Genomic DNA, 17,957 nt, shown 5'->3' with positions numbered 1-17,957 from the left:
ATGGACGTGAACAATGGTGTGGGGTCTGCCTGAGGAAGTAGGGGGTGCTGGGGGGAGGGGGTAAAGGGAAAAAATCGGGACAACTGTAATAACATCATCAATAAAGTATAATTTTAAAAAAACACCAAAAAACCACACAAAACAAACAAATAAAAAAAGAATATAGTCAAACAAATCCAGTTAGATTTCAAGCCCAACAGAGGAATGTAAATCCCAACTGCTCTAAGAAGTTAGGCAGCCAAGCTTCCAGTACAAGTTTGAGCTACTTAAGAGGACTATCTGGTGACCAACAATAAAAAAAGAACAAAGATTTTCTCTTCAGGCACATGTCTCCGGGGCACCTGTTCCTGGACCCACAGCAGAGTGGAGGGAAACACGGGGCTAAGTTGCCGAGCTAACACCCCTCCCTTGTGGGGGTGTTTGGATAGGAAATACCACATTTGCCCTGTAGCTCTATTTTCTCTATGCCCCTATGGCTAACAAAGCTGTCTCTGGTTGGCATTTTAATTTTTTTAGATATATTAATCTATGTAAAACATTTCAATATAGTTTCTTTGCCCTGAAAACTATGCTTTCTTTTTGAGACAATTTGTATATGTCTACTCCAATGTATTGATTTTGCGGTTAAACAGTGTAAACAATCTTATTTCTAGGTTCTCCGATGATTCATCAATGTAGTGCTCTTGTCAAGTAGTAACAAAAGTAGCACATTACTTATTGAGGTCTTACTACATGCGGAGCTCTATTGTAAGTCCTTTCCACGAGGTAACTCATTCACTCATTCACTCTCCGTATTAGTATTCCAACTGGGAGAGGCAAACTCAAACCTAGGAAGTCTGGGTTTAGACTTTCTTAACCAGCAGTAGTTAACTTTTCTTAGCACTATTATATTAATATATAAAAGAAGACATAGACAATAAAAGCCTATGAATTTATTTTTTATATCAAATATATTTAATTTATATAAGCAGAAAATTGTGTTTTAAAGGTTAACTCTTTATTACTTATTACCTGCCTCTCCTTACTCCTGATGAATGTGTCCTGAGGACGGAGACTTTGGCTCTTTGGTCACTTCTGTATCTGTGGCGTCTGGAACAGACGTAGGAAGCACTCGTTGAATGCAATGATCATCTTTAAAAAAATCCATTGGGGTGACATTTGTTACTAGGGTCATAAGGCTTCAAGAGTTCATTTCTATAATACAAGGTCTGTACATTGCACTGTGTGCCCACCACCAAAAGTCAAATTATCTTCCATTATTGTACATTAGGCCCCCTCCACACCTCACCGCGCCCCTGCACCCCCTTCCCTCTGGTACCCATCACACAGTTGTCTGTGCCCACGAGTTTCAGTTTTATATCCTTCATATGGTCATCCTTTTGACTCCTTCTATGTTCCAATTTATTTCTTTTCAGTAAAAAAGAAGAACGCTTTACCCTTTGTAACAGCATGGATGGACCTGGAGAACATTATGCCAAGTGAAATAAGCCAGTCAGAGAAAGACACATACCACATGATTTCCCTCATATGTGGAATCTAATGAACAAACTGAACTATCGAGCAAAATAGAGACAGACTCATAGATGGAGAGCAGGCTGACAGCTATTAAGAGGGGGGAGCTTAGGGGATGGAGGGATAGAGCAAAAAATAAAAAAAGGGACTCATGGACGTGGACAACAGTGTGGTGACTGCAGAGGGGAGGGATGTATAAGAGGGCTAAATGGTAATGGAAAAATACAATCATTTTTTTTTAATTTAAAAAAGGTTATAACCTATTGGCCAAATCAGGCCTCCCACAAGCTTTTGTAAAGTTGTATGGAAATGCAGTCACATCCATTTATTTACTAATTTTTATGCAATTTTCATACTACAAGGGTAGAATTAAGTAATGAGGCAGATAAAAACATTCATATGGCCCGCCAAACTAAAAATATTTACTTCCCGGCCTTCACAGAGTTTGCTGACCTATGCAGAAAAAGAGGAGAGGGATTCACATGAGGTTCATATAAAATCCTACCATTACATACTTAAGGCATTCTCTTCCCAATATTTGAGTCAGTTTTGGGTCATGTAACAATGGGAGAAATATTCTTAGTCTTCCAGAACTGCAGACCCAGGCACCACCCTCGCGCATGCACGGTGCGGGGAGACTCCTGATCTGAAAGAGCTCCTCCAGAGTCACAGGAGAAAATCCCACTCACTGTCAGAATAGGTGCCATAAAGTGTACTAATTACTCTGTTTAGTATTCCATCAAACTGCTGAATTTTATAGGGCTCTCATAAACTTTAATGTTCTTCTAATGCTGGAATCAGACGAGCAAAGCCATATATTAACACAAAACCCTTCTGATTATATGACATATTAAGATTTTAAAAACATGTGTCCAATCTACAATTTGAAAGCAACAGGATGGTGTATAGTTGATGACTACAGTTAAATCTGTCATAAACTACATTATTCTTTTTAACTCTGAATACAATTTCACTGATAAAAATTGTTAATGCCAAGCCATTAATGTGAACAGGCAGTATGAGTCGACTATAATGTATTAACCAACTCACAGCTGTGAATGGTTTCATGCCACGTGATCTATTTCAGGCCCTGTTTATCTCTGTTACTCATCAAGGCATTTTTACCTCGGGAAGTGGTATTTCACTTTCTTTTATTTGAATAAAAATATATACAGATATACAGTTTCATAATTTTTCATTTCTACCATGGAAGAAGAAAGATGTTTTAATCTTTCTAGGTTGTTCAATGTAAATAGAACACTTAGAAATACAAAGATTTGCATTTTCTGTAATAAGGAGAATGTCATTTTCAAATAAGTTCCTCAAAGAACAACGACAGAACAAAGAAGGCGATCACTTTCTCCCAATTCAACATTTTGTCAAAGTGTTTTCCACTGAATGATAAAAATAGGACCTCGTCTCTGCATACCATGCCACACATCCAGATTTTTAATAAAATAGTTCAGTAAAGCAACATCTGAAAGGGGTAGGTGTTACATAGTTTTAATTTTCTCTGGTTCACCAGAATTGAACTATTAGGGTGAGAAAATGTATTTGATAGCTACATTTAACAAAACCTGGAGGGTTTCTTTGCTTGACAAGATTAAAAGAATTACTCAGGATTCATCCACAATGACTGGACACTCTGCAGTAAGACAATAAACAGCTAATAAGCACAAATTCTCTAAATATAACACATTGGGAGGAGGGAAAGATTTAATATAAACTGATGAAAAAGCTTAAACCACTGGGACTATCAGAATAGCCCTAACTCTGGTTGGAGCCAGAGTCTATGGTTCTCTCACTGCGCTTCCTCTTCTGAGTACCCGGCATAGGTTTTCCATTCTGTATGTTCCACAGAAAGCTTTCGTAACCTCGGTTGTTCAGAACTGCAGCTTTGTCCTCTGCTCTTGTGACCGGCTCTCTCATATTCTGTTGGTGTTTTCTGATATTATGGGGGAAAATATCTTCTTAATTGGAATCTTCATGCTCCTTGAGTTCCTCTACTAGAGAATTAGATTAATATTATCGATATATTATACAACTAAAATTTTTGAGCTCCTAAGATCTTTGGGGTGGGGAGACTGCTGTTTAACCATGCCAGACTCAGAAATGTGAGGCCTACATCTGGACCCCAATTGTTCACATGTGATACACTGAAACATAAAACTAAACCATTTCTTTAGAGGGTTTTGCTTGTTTGCTTGTTTTTATTAAACACTCTCTAGTAGGAATAGACTTCAAATAAACCTAACAATATTATTTCTGTAAAATAGAATTTCCAAAGGGAACTAGAAAGATATTGTCTTAAAGGGACTTTTAAAAAAAGCCTTCCTGTTGTAAGACAGTAACAATATACTCTTTGCTAGTGTTCCTTTTAGACAATAGATTTCTAGTTTCTATTGCAGCTTGAGCCTAACCATACCATCGTTTGATTTCGAACATCTTCTTTCATCAAATAGCTCATTACAACATTCCAGTCTTTCTTATGTTGAAATATTACACCCAGTAACTCTGTTAGTCACGGACCCAATAGGATTAAGTAAAGGGAGTTTAATAAAGAAACAATAGTGGGTTGAATAGTGGCCTAGAAAGAACATTTCTACCTGGAACCTCAGAATGTGATTCTATTTTGAATAAGGGTCTTTGCAAATGTAATCAAGGCAAAGGTCTGAAGAAGAGATCACCCTGGGTGAAGGTTGGTCCTAAATGCAGTGGCAGGTACCTTAAAAGGGCCAGAGAAGGAAAAGACAGAGGTACACAGAGAAGAAATCCACATGAAGGTCAAGACAGAGATTGGAGCGATGCATCCACAAGCCAAAGAGCACCAAGGCCTTCAGAAAGGCACCACGGAGAAACATGGAACAGATCCTTCTTCCCGTCCTCCATAGGAGACCAAGCCCAGTGACCTCTTCCTTTTGGACCTTTGGCCTTTAAAACTGAGAGGAATTCTGTTGGCTTAAACTACCAAGTTTGTGTAAATTCGTTATGGCAGCCCTAGGAAATTAATATGAAAACTATTTACAAAGATTTAGCAGGAGTTAAAAAAACTATCAAGGGATAGAGAAGCACCCTATTTGACCCAAAAGGGGAGGAGATCTTTCCAACTCTAGGTTTGAAAAGGTAAGAGGAGGAGAAGTTACCACAATCCTGAGAAAAGCTGTAGGTATGGGAGAGGGTCACCTGGCAGGAGCTGTAGCATTAAACAGAGGAGAGCAGCCACCGACCATCTGTGGTGCAGAAAGGAGAGGAGAAATACCCTGGCCTCTCTCTCTTCTGCCCTCTCATCTCCTGCTGATACCTCTCATTAGTCAAATCAAGGATAATGAGAGGGTAAGGGCGCAGGGCAGGGTGTAGAGTGCAGAAAAGTAGATGTAGCGGAGCAAATGAAGAATATCTAACACCATGACAATATGAACAATACCACAGAATTATCTCCGCAGCAAATATTTATACCCAATGTTTGTTTCTGAGCATGAGCAGGAATGAAAGATATAAAATGTAATAGCTTTTAGAACTCTAAAATTCTTAATTCATGGGAAATACATTGTCTCTATACCTTTCTGTCAAGGCCTATAGGCTGATAAAGAGTATTTAAATACACATGTAAGGGATTGTGTTATAAATCAAAAGAAACAGTGCTTCCTCTATAAACACTAAAATATATTCTTATAGGACATTGACTTTTGTTTTTAAATATAAAGCTAACATGTGCAAATAATATGAAAAAATGACATATAAGTACTTACTATGTCAAAAAAAAGTATTTAGTATTGCTTAGACGTTGGTGTAGTTACACATTTTTAAGTTATTATGACATCTCGATCTTTTTCACTACACTGAAAATCTTACTGACCAGCGATCTTACTGAGTTTGTGGAATTGGTAGATGATAAGTTCTCTTCATAATCAAGCTATGTTATAACCCACCTATTTAGCTAACGTGTTGTTTATAGCCATTAAAATACTGTTGTGGAGGAATGCTATTTTCTGGTTCATTGAGTCAATTCAAATTTCACAATCCTCATTTTGTCCTCAAGCTCAGAGCTGGTATTGTAGTCAAACGTTAAAATATGTCTACCAGAACGACATTAATGACTCAACTTCGAAACTTCATTTTAGTATTTGTAGTTCAATACAATTAGTGCTTCTACAACCAGCTGATGTGAGTTGAGACAATAGAAAGTATGGACTCGGCGACATGTTCTACCAGTTTTTTCCCCAGTACTTCCCATTCCTAAGTTTAAAAACTTCCCCAGCAGCACAGAGACTTAGAGAGTTAAACAATAACATGAAGAATGAATAAGGGGAGGAGAGTTTTCCAGAGAAACTTCTCAGCTGCTCTGTGATGATGCCGAGTTCAGGTGGAGAAAGGGAATTTTTACATAGGGAGCTTTGTCAGTCACAACCAGAATTACGGTTCTTAGACCACTATTTAGCAGGGAAAAATGAAAAGAGAAAAAGAACGAAGATCAATGCTTCCAGCAGAGAACACATTGCAGAGACTGTCTTGCTGCCAGCCTAGATCTTGAACATTCTATTCCAAAAACAAAGGAAGGGCTTTTATCAAGCCCACAAGAGAGAAGGCACATCAGTGAGCGCCGTGCTTTCGGCTCATTTATCTTAGCTGAAAGATGTTTCAAATAAGAAAGGAAAATCTATTTGAAAGTGTTAGAGTGAGAGAAACAAATGAACTTAACTTTGGGAACAAGTAATTAAACAGCATATAAAAATTGGGCTTTTTCTAAAACTTAGGAAGGAATAAATATCCATAAATAGATCTATGAGAATGACATAGAATAAATCATAATAAAGGCAGAGAGGCCAGACTCATGATTATTGCTGCTGCAGCTGGGCACACCTCCAGGGTCCACAAAAATAAGGGACTTGTTACCGCTCTTGCCCCCTTACCTGTGTAATGGTGATAGCAGTAAGGCACCTCAAGCCAAAAACTGTGGACATAACTATATTCTCAGTTTCAACTCAGAACAGAAGTTGAGCAACAGGAGCACTCTCAATTCAAAAAGAAATTAATATTTCATAGTCTATATTTTCTGTCCCTCCTGCAAAGAAAATTGGAGGAAATGTCCTCCTGGAGGAAAATTGACACTGTACCAAGGGCCTGGGAGTCAATAGTGCGTGCGATAAGGCAAATGCAGAGAATATGGTATCAAGAAAAAGCAATCCAGGAGACCACACTGAACACAAAAGATTTAAGGTTGAATAGGAGCACCTATAATGGACACTTGGCAGAATCAGTCAACTTGAAGTACGCGGCATTTCCCAGTGGGCGTATCCTCAGGCAGAAAGACAGTTGCAGGAGAGAAGGCTCCAAAGAGAACTGAGAGCTACTGTGGTCCGCAGGATAAGGAAACAGACTGAAGGCACTATTCCACGTCCAGTGGAAATCAGATGCCCATTTTCTGCTTTCCTCAATTCTAAGAAGCATCTGAACCCATCGCCAATTTCTTAGATACCCAGGAATCTCTCTGACTCATTTTATTCTTTTTTTCTTTTTACTAGTTTTGTTGCAGTATAATTTAACTCGATTCCAAATACTCAAAAGTTAACTAATACATGGGCCATAAATTTAATTTTATAAGAATATTGAAGACATGGTTCAAATTTTGTTGATAAGATTTGGAAAAACTCCTATAAAATCAGTAACTAATGATTACACCAAACTTTAAAACCAAATGGGTACAAAAATGGGTGTTAGTTGCTCGTTAAGTTTTCTAATGGTCTGTTCCAAAAGTTTCGTTCAACTTAATATTGTATAATTCAAAACATTATATTTATTAGCCAAGGCCTTCAAATGAACATGGATTTTCTAAATGCCAAACATAAGTAATTACTTCGTTTTTCAGTGTGCAACTGTATTAGCTTCAAGTAAGAGCATAAACCTATCCTGTTCTTATAACTTAGCATTGTTTTTCCTCTTTCAAAAATGTTACTTTAAATCCAGTATCAGTTAATAGTAAGCATACATTTTGTCATTCTATATTTCTATTATTTTTCTCCTTTCAGAATTTAATTCTTCACTTTTCATATCAGAACAAGTAGCCTCACCATTCACTTTCACAACAGAAAGAGTGGCATCAGATTGAAATAAATTATTCAAACTATGATTAGTCATAAAGCTTGATTAGAATTACTGCATTTTTTATGGCAGCATCAAAACAGAGGATTTATTTCACTTGAATTAGCATTAGACTAAGCAGTTCTTACCGAGCAGCTCACAGTTTGATACGTGATCCCACACTGACATCGTATGAGAACAGCATGAAACCAGCAGACTATGATGTGTATATGTGTGTGTATACATATATACATATACACACACACACACACATAATGTAATACCTAAAGTAAACACTGAAAGATCTATACAAGGAGATACACTCAAAAATATTATAGATAAATCAAAATGGAATTCAAAAAACATTAAGGAGGACAGGGAAGTGATAACCAAAAATAAAGGGAAAAACAAATCAAGAAATAAAGTGACAGACTTAAGCTCTAACATATTAATAATCAAGTTAGATGTATATTCTCTACATACACCAATTAAAAGACACATTGTCAGAGTGGAAAAATAAAAACATGACCCTGTGATGTGCTGTCTATAAAAAATTCACTATTAGAAAGAATGGGGAAAATACCAATCAAAAAAACTTAAATGACTTGAACATTTTTTTAAATGGGTAATGTTAAGTTAGGGATGTACACTTGGGTGATGAAACAATAAGGGAATTCAAGGCAGGAATTGGTTTTCTAAACAGTGCTTAGTTACGTTGAGAAGCAAAGGTTCAGACTGAGGTGGGGTACAGAGTGGGGCGAGGGAACTCTGGGCTGGCAGAGCTATTCCTTTCTCCTGTCAAAAGTCCTATTTCTCCCTTTGATGGTGGTTACAAGGTTCTACTTTATAACAGTAGACTTTAGCTTTTTGTTTACTTTTTGTGGCTTCTATATCCCTTTTTATTTTCAAATATAAGGGTCAAATTCTTTCAAGATTATGGGATAAGGAAAGAAACTGCTCACATAATAAGAAAATCTGGAAGATTAGGCTTTTTCAAGGTAACAATTATTTTAACATAAATGATATAAAGTTTAGAAAGAAGAGAGTGAAATTACCCACAATTTCATTACACAGAATGTATAGCCCAAATTCTCCTCCATGCCCGTTTACTCTGCCATGAGTTAGAAAAAAAGGTTTTTCAGAAAACTTTCAGATGCTAGTTCTAGATCACCTGAAAACAAAACTATCCTTTTGACTTTAAAATATCTCAAAGATGAAGCATGAGGTCATGTACAGTCCTTTCCCACCAGTAGAATAAAAACATGATTGGAATTTATTTGGAAGTTCACTCTGAGACGTGATAGTAAGAAGTGAGGAAAATTCCTTGGCAAGTGGAACAGGGAAATTAAGACTGCCAGGCACAAGGGCTGAGCAATTCACAGCCAGGTGCAGATGGAGGCAGGGGCAAAACCAGGGGTAAAACCAGGGGCGAAGGATCTTTTCCCCAGGGTAACCTCTTCTCTCCTGGCCTTCACTCCCTGGAGATAACATCTAGGACATGACAGCTAGGGCTCAAGTGTGTTTCAGCTCCAGGTCCAGAAAAGCAGCAAACCCAGAAAATGCTAGGACACATTACAATGCCTAAAGATCCCTGCTCAGCCACTGAAACCCTTCCCTGAGGCTTCCCCTAAGATTCCTTACCAGCAAGAAAGAGATAAAAACCTCAAAATAAAAGAACCAGCTTGTGCAGGCTCTCTCTCTCTGGAGAGCCCCTTGTTTTACTGACCCCAGCTTTAAGACACGGATCCTCAGTCACCTGGACTCCTGTTGTGAAATCTTTCCTACACAAAACCAAGAACCCACCCACTCCAGCTGGCCCTGGGCAGACCGGGTCAGGGCCAGGCCCCTGTCTGGTAACAACTCTATTCTTAATCTTATGGAATGGGGAGAACTGGAGAAAAGAGAAAAATCTTTGAGTACAAAATATTATCAAATGTAGTACATTAATGTACTTCTCCAACCAAATTTTTGTTCAACAAAGTTATCTCACCTGTCCCTGTAACAGTGAAAAATTGTAAGTGTAGGAATTTGTAATCCACCCCACCATTCTTTTAACGTTGTTTTTGTAAGTGCTGACTCTGACTAATATGTAGCTTGTAAAGAGACATCATGTTTGTACAAGAGTCCTAGGAATTAGCTTCAAAAGATACAGACTCTGACCTTCACGCATCCCAGCTCTGGGAGATGCGCTGACCTTCGTCCATGAAGCCAGGATGACGTGGAGCCAGGACGACTACACCAGGAAGATGCACACCGGGCCATCACTTGCCTGTTGGAATGGGCTGTGTCGTCGGCACATACAGATCTTTTCAACCCTTCCTTGTCCTCTTTGTTCTGTTCCCCTCTCCCTCCTCGTAACAACCTCTGCCTCCACTGACGTGATTTCCCAGCTTTCTAGGGATGGGGGACTCAAGAGTTGGAAAATTTTAGTTTAAGGTAATATTAGTAAGCCTAGGAGTAAATGTATGTAAAAAGCTATTGTTTCAGGAACTGCAGGTACAGCCCACCCTGACTCCAAGCAATTGGCCTTTGTGCTCCAGAAAAGACCATAAGCAATCAAGGTGGTATCCAAGCCATTGTGTTCCAGGGAGAGACAGTTTGCCACCCAGGACACTGATAAAGAAAGTGACCGGTCAGCAGATGAAAGGATGTTAGGGAAATTGCTGGACTGCAGCTTTTAACTGATTAATCTCTTTCCTGAATTCTAAATCCCTTACCTACCCTTTTGCCCCCTTATAATAAAGGCTGGCTTGGAAGGAAATGTAAGGTGCTATGTTAGGGTACAAATCCACCGTCTTCTCAGATTGCAGGCCATTGGAATAAAGCTCCTGTAAAGATTCAGTCCCTGCCTCTCCTCACTGGGCCTGGTAGTGACAGGCAGCAGGAACGCCAGCTTTTCCAGTTGCACCAGCAGATGGGCTTTGAGACATGAGCCCCCATCTTCCAGGCAGCCGGCACCTGAAAATAAACCACTTTCCTTTACATCAGCACCTGTCTCTCAAGTATTGGCTTTCGGAGTAGCAGGTAGCTGGACCTGCTTTTGATTACATCCCTAGAAAAAAACAATAGTTCTAATACTGTTATAGAAATATAGATACCTTAAGACATCTTCCAAACTAACCAATTAGTATACTTGCTCAACTCTTGTTTACTTCTTGGGAGAGTGGGGAAGGGTTATTTAAAATTTTATTGAGATTATCATACACCATAAAATTTATTTAAAGTGTACACTTTAATGGATCTAATATATTCACATAAATGTGTCACTATCACAACCTAATATTAGAATATTTCATCATCCCTAAAGAAATTCCATATTCACTAGCAAGTCACCCTTATTCTCCACCTCACTCCTAGCCCTAGGGAGCTCTTGTTTATTTTTAAATGAGAATGGAAATGAAACTGCAATTTAGGCATTTTAATACAGAAAATGTATTTACTATGAAACTCACTGGCAAAAGTTATCCAAAATTCTCTTTCAAAAACCATTTAGCCAATAAAACTCTTATCTATTCTTCTCACAGAGAAGACTAAATTTCTGTTCTCCTCTGTCCTTTGAAAACAGCTAATTGAGTGGGAGACTCATAATGGGATTCTTTTGCAGTATGCCTAAATATTTGGCTTCAAGCCGAAATGGTACAGTTCTTTAGCCTTAGAAACTGGAAAATTAACCTTAAGTTGAATATAGATGACTTTTGAAAAGTTTAAATGTTATTTGTGGTGCTTATTATTCTATTCTCAAAGTAAGTCACTTTTCCAACTATTGAGAAACTTTAGGATTGTGGAGTTAAGGCAGGAGATAGCAGAGGAAGAACTCTGAGACTGTGCTGCTGTTACTAGCCAGAGTCTAGCATCCTGGTTGCCAGGAAACGCCTTTTAGCACTTGGGCAGGATGGATAGTAAACCAAGGCAGGGAGCAGGATGTCTCACCCACTAACTCAGCAGGCCTGAGCCTGGTCCGATAATATTGCCAGGTGTTCCAACATCACAAGAAACACTGTTAGCACTGCAGGAGGGAAGTCCTTGAAATTCTATGTAGTGTTTCCTCTGTCTGGGAAAGAAAGCCTTGAGACTGTGCTTCCATCCCAGGGCCTGAAAGGCGGGAGAGGGTCCACAGTGCCCAAAGAAGAGCCCATACATAACTTTGGGTAACTGCCCCAACTTTAATTAACTGCCTCCTGTCACGTATCTGTTTTACAACGAGATGAACCAATAGAGTCTGGAGCAAGGTAAGGATTCGGGCTAACAGACCCCGCCACACCCATACCTAAGTTTGGGTAGTCGCATCCCCCCAGGAAAGCTGGCACCACATTTACCTGTCAATCAATATGTAACATTTTTACTCCCACCCCACCAACTATGTAAGTCCTCAGAACAAAGGACTCACTCTCAGGCCAAACGGCCACTGGCCACCGGGGGGCTTGCCACCCTGGCCTTCAGCCACACTTATTTTTGCCGCCCTGCTTTGCCCTGAACCTAACTATGCCTTTCACCCCTCACCCTAGCTAGGCCTGTTGTCTTCCATGGGAACAGATCACTAACAAACTCTGACTGCACACTAATAGATTTGCTGATCTGTGACTCTTTCTACGCGTCAGTAAGAAGCACCAGGTCTCTCCCATTGACAGAGTTGCCCTGAACTCGCGCTTTATGAAGAGAAAAGGGGCAGGCGAAGACTCCTTTCCATGGTTAGGACATCAAAGACTGCATCTAAGGGAAGAGTGCTTCAGTTGAAAATGTGAGGTCTATCCAATAAAACCCAAAGACATGAAGGAAGAAAAGACAAGGTCGTCTGAAGAAAGAGAGGTTTGCACCTGTCAGTCCCTCAATAGAAACTGACTCTGAGAAAATACCTTCCTTTTAGCTTGACACCCAAGAAGTGATGATGCACCAAGAAAAATAAAAGTTTACTGAATTCGACTGGAAATAAAACGAGTTGGACAATGTTATAAAGAGTATTGACATAGTCCAAGTACACTGACTAGTCTATGAGTAACAATATATAAGCTACAAGACAGCATTTAAATCTGTGAATGGATTGAGCTTTCACGACAGCAATGGAAATATCTGCATATAGGTCAATTCATGTTTGGATGCAGGAACGGAAATCTCAAATTGACTCCCCAAAATGAATTTGTAAATAAATTAAAATCTATCAGAATCCTAAAATAATCTGGATAATCCGAGTGTCTGAATAGCATGATTTGGCCTACAGATCGATTTCTTTGGGGCCAGGTATCTACCCATATTCCAATCAGCCACAGACCATAGTAGGCAGAGCTATGTGATATAAATAAGAGTACAAAGGCAGGGAGAATAGAATAGAATAGAATAGAATAGAATAGAATAGAATAGAATAGAATAGAATGAATAGAATAGGACTATCACAGTGAATGGAACATTATAATAGTATTCCAATTGCTCGAATACCCACAGGTGTTCTAGAATTCAGCTCAATTCTGATGCTATCTACCTAGAGATAGCATCAGATTTCACAGGATCAGAGTCAGTCCCACAAGGCTCTAGCCCCCTACCCCCGACCCTCCACACACACACACACACACACACACACTGCAGAAGGCAGATGCAACCTGAGGTTACTTGCACTTCTGACCAACAGACTGAAGGTTCCAACCACCTCTCTAACTCAGAATGCAAACTGCAAGTCCAGGTTTGTCAACTGTATTTCTGGCCAACTGGCAATAAATGAGATGTTCCCACACCCCGTCCTTGGCTTCAATTAATGCGCTAGAACTATTCCAGAACTCAGAGAAACATGTTACTTACTAGATTGCTGGTTTCTGTAACAGGGTATATAATGTAACTCAGGGACAGCCAGATGGAAGAGATGCATAGGGCAAGATATGTGGGAAGAGGGTGGAGTTTCCCTGCATCTCCATGTGTTCACCCACCGAGAAGCTCTCTGAACACCATCCTGTATGGTTTTTATGCAGGCTTTATTACACAGGCATAGTTGATCAAATCACAGGTCACTGATCCCAAGGGTTAGTATCATTTCTGGACATTTCATTTGTGTTTACGCACACGAACACACACATCCCATACATACGCATGTGCCGAAGCATGATGTAAAATGTACTTCTTGAACATCAACTTCTGTAATTCCTTTCCAGCAATCTCAGTGCACCAATTGCAGTCACAAGGGAATTCCTGCAAAATAGTTACATACTGTCTTTCCTTTTGCTGCCTGAGCCAGATAGTTTGGAACCTGAGTTTGTCCTTTTCATGCTGGAAGTTACCTAATGCTCCAAAAATAACCATTCGATCTCACCATCCTTACATTTTCCACCCCTTCATATTACTCTATGATAGTAAATTCCCAAGCACCCAAAATAAAGCACCGGCAACGTAAAGATTGTTAGCATCTCATTTTCAGGTAAAAGGGATGTTTCGTTGCCCCTTACTCCAATAAAATCCAACAGCAAAGCCAAGTATTTCATACTCTCTATACCCCTTACTCCCCGGAATCATTCTCTGCCTTTAGACTGCTCACATCAGGACGGGAATTTCTCAGCAGCCTCGAACAAACAGGACAACCGGCCCTCCATAAAGATGGAGCCTAAAAAGCTGTGGAGAAATATAATCAGGTTTTTTGCTCTTTCTCTTAAGAGACAGATTTAAGCTTTAAGATTTTGTGTTTTAAAAATCTCAAATTTTTCATAGTGGTTAAAAAGAGAAGCCTCTGAAATTAGCATTAGCCCTTACGGCCCTGAATGAGGTTACACAAGAATATCATAAAATGTAAAATCAAAATCAGTGAACATTTCCCTCAGAAAACCCAAACCACATATTTTACCCATGTCTTATCAAATAGGGATTAAAAGATACTCTCTGAAACACCAGGGGCATGGGATACATACTCCGTTGCATGCCTCTATCATAGTAATTAGCTACATTATGCAGAAATTCTCTGTACACCTCAGTAAACCTCATTAGATGACAAGCTCCTGGGCAAGGAGTCATACTCATTCAACCCTGTCTAACAGGAGGCCAAGTACATAGAAGGTGCTCTGTACCATTGTATGTTCCATATGCTGTATAGTGCACTCACTCTTAGGCAATCTATTTGCTATATTTATGTCTTTGAACTAAATAATTCTTCCAGATATCATTTTAACCATATGCCTAGCCCAGGAGGACTGCCATTGACCAGTGAGTTAAGATCCTGATGCCCAAAGGAAAACTAAATACGAACACTCCTGTAGAACATCCTACATCACCCTCCTGATGCCATCAGAGTGACTCACACAAGTATAATAGCACACGTAATCATTTCATATTCAGTATTGATCTCCAGTATCAATCTCCAGATTGATATTCAGTATTGATGAGTCTGTGATCTCCAAAGCATCACATCGCAGTTAGCAGGAGGCAGAAAAAGTGAAATTTAGGTTCTAATTCCATCATTTATCAGCCCCATGGCTTCAAACAAATAACAATTTGCCTTTGTTTCAGTTTTCTCATTTATAAAATTAAGGATAATTAATGTCTATCTCATGTAATACACTCACACAGTGTTTTTTAATCATGTGGCACGTTAGCTGACACAAACTGAGCAATTGCTAACTCATAGCTTCTCTTATTATTATTACTACTACTGCTGCTTTTATAATACTACTATTAGAAAAGAAAGAAAGAAGAGGGAGAGGAGTAGAAAAATGCAGGTTATATTTTGAAGTAGGACAAGCAGTATTTTTTTTAAATGTAACCATGTCTAATAACTGTACAGAGCCTTCTATTGACATTGTAGTAGAAAAACCTGTAGGAACCAGAATACATTGATATGCGAAAAATCATTGGTACAAGAAACCTTATTAGTACAAGTACTTCTTTTTTAGATTCATCAGTATCTTGTTTGCTGATGACAGTTTTTGTTTTCTTAAGGAAAACATTATTAAGATAAGCCTTTCAAAAGTCTAGAAACAAGTCTTCAAAAGTGAAGTTGTAGAGCATTTGTGCCCACATTGCCACCGTGATTAAAGGTATAGTACAACAGTTTTGGTAAAAATAAGTGAGACTTGGAGTTTCTTCAGAAAAAAAGAAGCTCCATGAGAAGCTCCACAGATATGATAAGATTCTTCCCTCTACTCATAATCTTGAAACAAGTAAGCCTACATTTATTTTAAAATTCAGGTATAAAACAAATATATTTCAAGCCAGGCAATAAAATGGGGACAGAAATACTTCTAGAAAAAATTAAATAGAGGAAATAATTTAAACAGATACTTCACAAAGGATTTACAAATGGACATTGAGCACATGGAAAGATGTTCAATGTCAATAATTAAGTAAATGCAAAATGAAAATTAAAACTATACAGATATTACTATACACACAACAGAATGTCTAAAATCAAAAAAGACCAACAAGAATCAGTATTGGTGAGGATGTGGAGAAACCAGAGGTTTTGTGCATGGTTGGTGGGAATGCAAAATGACTTAAGCACTGTGGTAAAAGGTCTGGCAACTTCTTACAAATGTGAACATATACCTACACTAGGAGCCAGTAATTTCAATCCCAGATATTTACGCAATAAAAATATTTTTAAAAACTACATGTTTACAAATAAGAACTTAAACAAAAATTTTTATAACTTTATTTCTAATATAAAAAAAGAAGAAGTCCAGGTATCCATCAATATGAGACAAAATAGACAAATTGCTATATATTCATACAATGGAATGCTAGTCAGAAATAAAAGAAATCCATTTTCTAACACCTAAGAATATGGGTGAATCTCAAAACATAATGCTGTGTGAGTGAAGCATTGCACAAAAGAGTAGCTCTGTATGATTTCATTTATGATCCAACCCTGGGCCAGGCAAAACAGTGTTCAATGGTGCAAGAAAGAGCAACTATGAGTCTCTAGGCAGTGACAGTGAAGACAGAAGGGGAGAGGATGTGAGGGAACTTTCTCAGGCAAAGGCAATGTTCTATATCTTGTTCATGTTTTGGGTTACATACATATGTGTATTTGTCACAATTTCCCTGATGTGTAATTGATATTTGTGTGTTATATTTTATATAAATTTTGCATCAAAAGAAAGACTATAAGCAAATAATGAGCTCTATTTCAGGATAGGCATGCTAAAGAATGTAGGGAAAAGTATGTTGATACTGGCCATTTACTTTGAATTGACCCAATAAATAAAATAAATTGGTGGATGTTTACAGTACTAGATGGAAGGATAGACATGTATTAGTAAAGTATTGATGGAAGACTTTGGTTTGTGAGTGTACAGATGTTCACAATAACATTAAAATTTGCTACACATTTTATATGTTTTATGGTGAGAGAAACAGAATCTTTCTTCAGATATTGGCAAAAAAGATACTGTTAATTTAAACTTTATTCTTATTTTTATTAAAAATCAACTACCAAATTTCTTGTTATTGACAACAAACCATCATAAATGTATCTTATCTATAACTTTATGATAACATATATTTTAAAAGAAAAGACAAAATATATTCACAGATTAAATCTGGGTAACAATATCTTATATAAGGTCAATGAAACTAATATTTAGATAAACAAAAGAGGAAAATAATTTCTCCAATAGTGGAACTCTTTCAATTGTTATCTCAACTTTCTCTTTGCCAGTACATCTTTTCCCTTTATTTAATATAATAGATACATATAAACCACAAAGAGAAGCAAAAAAAAAATACTTGGAAATTATTACTGTTATAGTTTAAATCATAATAAAAAATGAAAATTATGATGTTTTTCTCATATAGTATAAGAATCTATATAACAACCCTAAGATTATAAAAATTTATAAACATTGCCAAATTATTTTTTTTAAAGTGGGAAAATTTTATCTCGCAATTCAATTGACATTCTAATTTTGTTATGAATTTGCACTCTTATAAACTGAAATCAGAATTTACCATATTGTTGGTTAGTTTCAGATCCAGATTACATAATCAAAAAGTGAAATTGGCTTTAATAAAATAATTTAATTAAAAGTAATTTAAAAGTGAAATTGAAAGTACTTGTTTCATCAAGAAAATAAAATACCTAATTAGCTCTTATGAAGAATATTAAATCATCATATGCACGAAAATTGTAAAAGGACAAAGTTTTTCAATTTATATCAGAAAGATTTAATAAATGTGATAAATTATTTTGGGAGGATCCCTTTTCAGCTTTTCCGTTCTTCCCTAGATATTCAAAGAGACTAGTTGAGAAACTTGTGTAATAATGGGCATCTATCATCAATATCAAGTGATTTAGACTTCTGATATTTTTAACAATTGAAGTCAGTTGAGGTCTAAATATGAGCCATGTATTAGTCAGCTTTGCTTAAGTAACAAAACAACAACCCCCAAACCTCAGTGGT

Source organism: Desmodus rotundus, chromosome 7, assembly GCF_022682495.2.
Source record: "Desmodus rotundus isolate HL8 chromosome 7, HLdesRot8A.1, whole genome shotgun sequence".
Classification (NCBI taxonomy): Eukaryota; Metazoa; Chordata; class Mammalia; order Chiroptera; family Phyllostomidae; genus Desmodus; species Desmodus rotundus.
The sequence above is the reverse complement of the archived record's forward strand: the minus strand, read 5'-3'. Positions refer to the sequence as shown.